Genomic DNA, 8,523 nt, shown 5'->3' on the forward strand with positions numbered 1-8,523 from the left:
CTTATAGTTCAGCCATGATATTTTATACTGTATCTAAATGCCAAAAAAGCATGTATTGTGACACTGGAAACTTTTTGATTGTTTTTGCCGTTTTTGTTTGGTTAGCGAGGGTAAGTGACTTTACATCCAGCTTCAAGAATAAGCTGAAACGGAAGGTAGCACAGACTTCAAACAAACAAGAAATTCTGGGAGCATCCTGTGGCCTAATTATAACTATTTCCATTCTTTTCTGTAAATTTTCAGAAGATTATGTTACGAGTTCCTACAATTAAATATCATGGGCTATGTATGCATGGAAGACTAATACATGTGAAGCTTATTTGGTTTTCCTACCAGGCACTCTGGAAAGTTTCAGTTTCTTCTTGAAGAATGCTAAGCTGCATTTTGAGCAAAACATAAATAAAAATAGTGGTGGTATTTATAGATAAACAGCACCATCTGGCAATAAGCAATCTCAGTGTCTGATTTTAAATCATTGGAGTAGATAAGGATAATTGACTTATTGTTAAAGACTGATAGTGAAAATCATGGAGGGTGGCGTTCTGTGTCTACCATCTGATTCACTTTAAGCGAGTCACCTAGGAATGTATTCTGGCAAATGTATTCTTGGTGTAGTCAAGCTAGTTCTACACAGTACCTCTATAAACAGTGCTCTATTTAGACTGTTCTGAGGCTAAATTAATTATTACTTGTAAGGTACTTGAAAAGAGTTTTTAAGAGCCTTCGAGTTCCTGTGATTGTGATGCAGGTTTGTGCTTGGTGGGTTTTTTTGGTTGTTTCTTACTTTTCAGAAACAACAAACTCGTTTGTTAGCTCTGGAAATTAGATCAGGAAAAGCAAGGGCAACCCAGACATCCAGAACATGAAGGCACAAAGACCAAAATCTTTTCTTCTTGATTCTATGTGCTGGAGCATGGGTGTGTGATATATGGAAAACTCTGAAGCAGTGCAAAAACAAGATGTAAATTTAGCTCTGATGTAAGCCCACTGTTTGAGAGACTTTCTAACTCAAGTTAATTTTGAGTCCTTTTTAGGTGGGTACTAAGCATAGTTTTACTGTGAGAGATTGAGTACTGGTGATGGGTTTCATTCCTAAGGTGGCTCAAAACATAAATGTGGTATCTAGTAGGTATTCCTGTAAGCATAAAACAGCAAGTCTCTCTGTTTTCAGAGGATTATCTTCAGAGGACAAAAGTGAGAAAAGTTACTTGCTTTCAGGTAGCCCAGCTATTGCTTTTTCCTCCATCATCTGTGGCTGGGTTTTGCGCCGTGGCTTATAGTAGTGGTGCCATCATCTAGTGTTCTCCTTCGTTTGTTAGTCAGGGTTAAAGAGATGGGGCCTGCAAGAACTGGAGCTGGTACAAGGACTGGTGATGGGGGGGGGGGGGGGGGGGGCTCTGGCCCCTCTGGGCAGCAGTGAACTGGTACGTTGGCTCGGCGGCTCTTAGGGAGTCCCCAGCCAAAACTAATTCTCTGGGGGAGGACTCACCTTTCATGTTGGTGTCATTAAGTTACATATATTGAGAGCAGTATGGGGTGCGGATGTAAAGTGACGTAAAGGTGCTGAAACACTGCATGAAAATATGTATCTGGAATTCCTCTGGTTTGCAGCTTCGGTCTTTATTAATGAATAAGCAATGATGATGTTCTCTGACCAGCATAGCCTTTCAGAGGAACTACAGAGGCTCTAGCAATGCCAAAGTATTCTGTTTTAAGTAGCATTCAAAGCCATGAAGTTTCTAGAGGCTGTTTCGTAGGAACAAGAACCAAATTCACCAATAGGGCAGGCAGGCATAACTTCTTTTGTGTGTTTTATTTGTTGTACTAACTCTCATCTGGCAACATATGTTTCACAGTTCACTGAAACGTAGCTTGCTTGTTTTAAAGGCAGCCATCTTTCAGTTAGTATTTTCCAAATGCTACTTTTACAAATATATAAAATACTCAACAGAAGCTACTGGATGTAATTACACCTGTACAGATGTTGCTTTTTTACATGTCAAACACACACGCTATCCCAGTGGATCAAAAATATGCATAACTGTGCGTGTGCTGGAGAGGTCTTTACTTCCCTTTTGCTTTTGCTCTACTTTAATCTGTATTGTCATTGCAGAAATGGGGCTACTGGTAAAACCCTCTTCCAGATCTACCTGGGTGGAAGCTTTGTCCATTTACATTTCCTGCATGAATAATAAGAGGCATGTAGAAAATTAATTTAAGATGTAATACAACTAGCATATTATGGTCACATTTACTACAAGAAACCAAGCATCCAAGCATCATTCTATAACATGCACAGTTGTTGAGCAAAATTGAATCAAAATTTCAACCAGCTGCTTTTTTTGCTTTTCTTCTCCCCCCCCCCCCCCCCCGTCCCTCAGAATGGACATTCAATTTATGTTGTGGTGAGCTTCGGGGCCAGAGAGCTCCTTCCTCTGGGTAGTTATTCTATAATTCTCTATGTTTCTACAAAGACCACAAAATTCTACCATAACAATTTGAGGAGTTCAAGCTCTTTTCAATACTGCAGCATCCTTTGACACTTCAAGGGTGCATGTACTCTGCACAGGGATGCAGTAGGGGCATGAAGGGGAGAATGTGCCCGCTCTGGAACGAGAAGTGGTTCTGCAAATCAGTCCAGCATGGTCCTTCCTGGGCCCGAGCTGCTGCCACAGTGCTCCCATCGCCGTGCGGGGAAAGGCAGCGTACTTACTGTATGGACCCAGCGGAGGCTGGCGCTAGCTGAGACCAGGTCTAAGCCATCCTCAACCATATGCAGCACAGAAATGTGCAAGGTCTTGATTCTGTTAGTAGGCCTCTGTAATCCTGTTCTTTGTAAAAGTAGAATGAAATTAGCCCTTGAGTCAAGTTTGAATTATTTTCATATTTTTGGGATATTAAAATATCTCCCAGATCTCATTAAGTAAAGCCCTAAATAAAATAATTGCAATACAGTTAGGGATTGCAAAACCTCAGAAGATTTGGAGGAAATTTCCTCCTGGATGAGCAGTTCAGATACTTAAGCAAAGGGGTTGCCCGAGTCATAAACTTTAAAAATTCATCACTCCCTTCCTCTCCTTTCCAGTATCCACTGGCTTCCCAGATGACACCACAGAGGGGTGTCATCCCCTCCTCTGCTTCATTTTATATTCTTTCCCCCTGTCCTCAGGGGGCCCTGTGCTCTGTGTCCTGCTGTCCTCCATGTCTTGCGATCCTCCATGACATTGCTGGCATTTTAACCTCCTGCCTGTCTGCTCCTTTGGCCTCAAGTTTCTTAAACTCTGGCATGTTTTTATGTGTTTCTTTACACAACTTCCTTCTGTGTATTTGTTTGTTTGTTTGGGTTTTTTTGGTTTGGGTTGGGTTTTTTGGTTTTTTTTTTTTTTTTTTAAAATACGACTTCCCCACAGAAGACGAGTTGTGGTCTTAAATACTGTCTGTGGTGCTCTGGTGTTGTTAACACAAAACATGTGCACTGAGCAGATGTTTTTTGTTCCTCCTCCAAAATGCATCCCTAACCATTCAAGACACAGGATAGAAGATGCCAGTAGTTGGTATGGGCCATCAGAGAAACCAAACACTGAAAGGTGTCCGCAGAGGTAGTAGGCTTTAGATTTGGAGACCAGAGCTCAGTTACCTGTCAATAAAAGTTGGGGCAGCCCGGAGGCAGCAAAGCAGAGATGCGTAGAGAGGGAGAGAGGGAAGAACTGCAAGATGCAGGAGGGAATTCTTTTCACGTATTGTTTTCCAGCCATATGGACGGCTAAAGCTGCACTTACTCCTCTACCTGTCCCTGTTTTAGGTGATAATCTGGTCCAGATCAGCACATGTGTGGAATGGGATGAATGGCAGCAGTCGAGGTCCTACCTTTTTCTTTCTTACCTCTCACAGGTCCAGGCGTGGGTCTCTGTCTGACAGGAGTCTAAGCTAAAACCTCCATCGTACAGTCTGAGGTAGAAACTGAGAACACTTGGTGCAAGGAGCGTACAGGTCACTCTAGGTGGTGGTGGTGAGGTGGTTGCTCCAACTTTTCGTTGTGGAGGACTGCTTCGGAGGGAAGAGGCACCATGTGGGCTCTTTCCCTCCAAACATGGTGGATGGGGGGGTTGTGTTTCTCAAATGTTTTGTCATTTAGACAACTAGCAAGTGTTTAGAGGTTGTAGTATGTAAGTTGAAAGAGAGAGAATACCTGCAAAAAAAAAATTACCAGCAGCTGTTGAGGCTTCAGGTTTTTGTAACATTGTAAAAATGGCAGAACTATGTTTTAGGGACTTCCTGACTTCTGTGCATGGTGATAAGGAGATACATACAGTAACATGGCTAACATAGTCAGGGTACTGGTAACCCACTTTCGTGAGAGCCTCAGCTGTTTAAAGATGTTTAAAAATCCCAAGCAACCAGACTCCATGACGCTTCTTTTGGTTGTGTATTGTTGTCCCCGCTTTCTAAATGGGACACGGAGGCAGAGCAGGTGAATGCTAGTGGGAATGAAACACAGAGCCCAGACTGTGCCTTTTACTGGTATCACAACATTACATATAATGAGCACATGTAGGAAATCATTTAGTCTTTAAGATTTCCTGGTTGTTGTTACATTATCAAAAAGCATTTGAATATTCACTGTAAGAAAGAGCTTAACCAAACCCAAATTTTTTTGTAGTACAGAAGGCAAGTTTCAGAGCCTTTATAGAAGCTCTTATCTTGTAAAATGTGCTTCCTTAATACATTGTGCACTTGCCCTACTCAGCCTTTTGTTTCCGTGATTACACACGCTCTCCTTCTTCCCCTTCTCCTCGCCCCACGCTACAATCCCTTTTTGTGCATTCCCACTAGGCACGCTCTCTCCATTGACTGAATGGAGGCGGGCACGTGTGCGCTGCTCGGCCCTGGCAAACGTTTGTGCGCGGCGTTCGGGGCGGAGGGAGGAGGATTGAACGGCTTTTCTTTTCTGTGCACAAAGGCCACTTTTTCCCCCCCTTTGCGGTTTGTTCTCTGCTAGTCTGCTGCACTGCTGCAGCTTCTGTCTAGGACTGCAATAGATACTTCGGGGATATGTTTGTAGGCTAGTTCTGTAGCTGAACGAGCCTAGGAGTGCATATCGGTGTCCTGTCCCACCGCTTTTGTTCTGCTAACGGAACTGTCTCTCTCCCTTGTGAGCCAGGTCTCTGTGCAGTTTGAATGCTGAAAAAAATAAAGAGCGTTTCGTTATTGTTATTGGTTGTTTAGAAGTGCTTCCTGCTGCCATGTCTTTTAGACACCTCCTCAGCTGTGGAAGGAAACAGGCTGGGATTTTTGCCTCCTGTGCACTTTACTCATTGGATTAAGGATAAAATTGAAGCTTTCCTAAAAGACTGGGTAGCCTTAAAAATGAATGAATACAAGGGATTAAAAACCTGTGAGATAATTTATTTTTTTCTAATCCTGTTTAGAAGTAACTATCGAAATAAGTGGATTTACTAGTGGAGGTAAAAGGAAAACCTGACTCTGGAATGTCTCATTGTACATTTACGTTTTGCGTTGTTGAACTCGGAGGATCAGGTAATTAAATATATGAGCCAGAGAAGAGATGAAAGTAGGTAGTAGGAGATACCATCCTTTAAAAATGTTAACGTTCCAGAAGGAGTTGAAATTCCTGTGTCACCTGGATGAACTTAGCCGTGGCCTTGTGTCTCCTGTTTCGCTGTGTGACGGTGTTGCTTCTGAGGTGTACACACCAAGGAGCGGTTGTGATTTTGTGTCATAAAATAATGCTCCATCTATCATTTTTAATGTAATAGTACAATAATAAAACCATACAAAGTTACTTGGGAGAAGGGAGATCCGATCACCTGCTGAAGAGGCAGCTCTCTGCCGTTAAAAGCAGATGGATTTGTGTCTTGTCAGGGGCTTCTCCCAATGCACCTACAAAAGGAGGGCGAGTCTTGTCGCGAAGCTTAAGATCCCCTCCTTCTTGGAGGGACATCACTTATGTCAAGTGGTGTCTGCGTCTCTTGCAGCACAAGGCGTGAAGATAATACGCACCCTGCTGCATAAGCATTCTTTTAATTGCAGAAAATGTAACTTCCAAAATGCCAGGTGGAGGGGGATCTGTGAGGATTCCTGCGTAGAAATGGAGAACTGAAGAGATTAATGATGGGCCAGGTGTCTGCCTCTCATGAGGATATTCCCTGTGTCACATCTGGTGCCAGCATAACTGCTATCCCTAAATGATAAGGAAGCTTTGCAGTCAGGGGAGGGCTGAGCTGTCAGGTGAGCCGGGAATCAAGAATTATCATGACGGTTTGATGGCACGTGAAGGATGCTGTGAAGTGCGGCGTGGTTCTGACGAGCAGAGGCTCAATTAGGTTCTCCTGGATGCGGGCTGACACGGCAGGCAAGCGGGACCTGCGTCACGCCGTGCATCGGGTATGAGGAAGTGTTCTGGTCCGTCAAACGTAAAATGACAAAATCATTTGTAATCTCTCATTACTAATCCCTGTGGTTTTACATCTATGCCTCCCTTGTGGCATTATTCAACAGCTGATTGCTTTCTTTTCTTGCCAGCTACTTAAAAATGAAGTATACTATTAATGTTTCTAGGAGTTAACTGAAATCTTTTACTTAGAACTATATAGGAAAGAAAAATATGTCAGGTCTTAAATATGGTTACTAATGACTAAGTAGCCTTTAGTAATTATTTGCACGTGATTGCAACTTACCACAGGTGGGTGCAGCCAAAGTTCATTATAGACACTTCTTCCTAGATATGAGGTGGTTTCTCCCAGTAAGTAATTAGCTCGAGAAGATGTTGCAGAAGGCACGTAACTACATGCACAATTTTTTTCCTTTAAATTATTTAGAAGTTGAGAGCGACTCTATTTAACTCTTACGTATGCAAACAGGGCACTAATAGGAGTGAAATATCCCTACCCAATATCCCTTGACAGGATGCTACCTACCTACAGTGCAGCCTTTGTCTTTCCTGCACACATTTAAAGTTTGCTGGGGGTAAACAGCTATTCATCAGTCCTCTCACGGGATTCACAGTACATCAACTCCATTTTGTCTGCACTGCAACACAGCGCAGTGCAAACATCGGATGACCTTCCTTGTGATCTCATCTAAACCTGAATCTGTGCCATGAAGCCATTTTTTTTCTTACTGGTGTTGTTCTGAACACGTCCTCTTTCCTCTTGGCTTTCTGGCAAGGCCTGAACTGCCTGGGAGACGCAGGGGCTGGTGACTCGGTTTGCCTAGCCAGGGCGCAGTACTCTCATCAAATACGCAGTACGGGTTCGTGTTTTAAATGTCTGAAAGCTCAATCTGTAATCCAGGTGTTCTTCCAGTCATGCCCTCTCTTCTCCCCGATTTATTCATTTTGTATGAAAATATTTAGAATAGTAAAGAAGTACTTGACCATCTTTTTTTGTGCACATGCTGCATAATGGGGAAGGTTTCTTGAAAGTTTTCTTACAAGTGGATTCCCATGTGGTGCCTGTTAGTCACAGCTAATTACAGAGGCTGGTGAATGAAGAATATATTGGAGCTCAGGTTCCTCTCCTCCTCCTCCTCCCCCAGTGCTTCAGAAGAAAATAAAATAAAAAACCTGCAGACAAGTCCAGGTTTTTCTACGGCTATAGTCTCCAAAGAGCTCCAGAGAGATCACAGATGTGGTTTCACATTTCAGGTTTAGCCATGGTGTAATAACTACAGTATTATCTACAGGAGAAATGCAAGTGGGGAGAGAATCATTAATTGACAGTGAAAAGTTCAACCTATGCACTGTGTGTTTGGTTTTTTTTAAGCAGCTGAATGTTTAGCCAAACCATATTTTAACTTTTAACTGCAGCCCTGAAGGTTACGATAATCTTGATACGTTAAAACCTAGGAGCATTATAGGAAAGGGAATTTAGATATGTGTTTCAGAAAGGTCAATATAAAAAAGCAGAAACACTTGTGATTAGTTAAAGCTAAGACACATGCTTCAGTTTTAATTCAGTTGCATACCATCTCCTGTGAGGTACGCTGACCTTACTTTACAACATATGAACTTTTTTAAGTGTTTCAGGGGTGCAGAGTAAGCCAGCAGTAAGAGGTGACGTTTCATTGCTATGCACATGAGGAATCCATAGCTCACATAAAATGTTTAACTAACATCTAATTTTCCCAACTTTTGTTAGCATCCATCCAGCATCCAGGAAGCCTGCTAGGTTGAACGAGTTCCTATGTGTGTGTAGTATAAATATAGTTCAGTAGGACTACATGGGATATGTCTATTATTCATTACTAAGGCACCAGTGACCTTCCTGCTCCTATATTAGCAGTGACTGCTATTTTCCCATACTGCTGATTGTCAGGAATTCAGACCATGCATATAACTGGGTATAGTCTTCATTGGTCAAATTATTGTCTCTGGAAAACAAAATACTTTAATTAGAAAAAAAAAAAAAGGAGATGTGATCTCAGCAGGGAATTTCCACTTAAATGCATATTTGAGGCTGAAAAATGCATAATTTAGAGAGTGCAGGAGGCAGATTACATAAT

The 8,523-nt window shown here is 42.3% G+C and overlaps 1 protein-coding gene across 1 annotated transcript in view; it reads left to right on the plus strand.

Moving 5' to 3' along the window:
* Positions 1-8,523, plus strand: part of MPPED2 (metallophosphoesterase domain containing 2) — a 106,785-nt gene that overhangs the window by 90,156 nt on the left and 8,106 nt on the right. The window lies entirely within an intron of this gene.

This window comes from Calonectris borealis, chromosome 14 (assembly GCF_964195595.1).
Source record: "Calonectris borealis chromosome 14, bCalBor7.hap1.2, whole genome shotgun sequence".
NCBI lineage: Eukaryota > Metazoa > Chordata > Aves > Procellariiformes > Procellariidae > Calonectris > Calonectris borealis.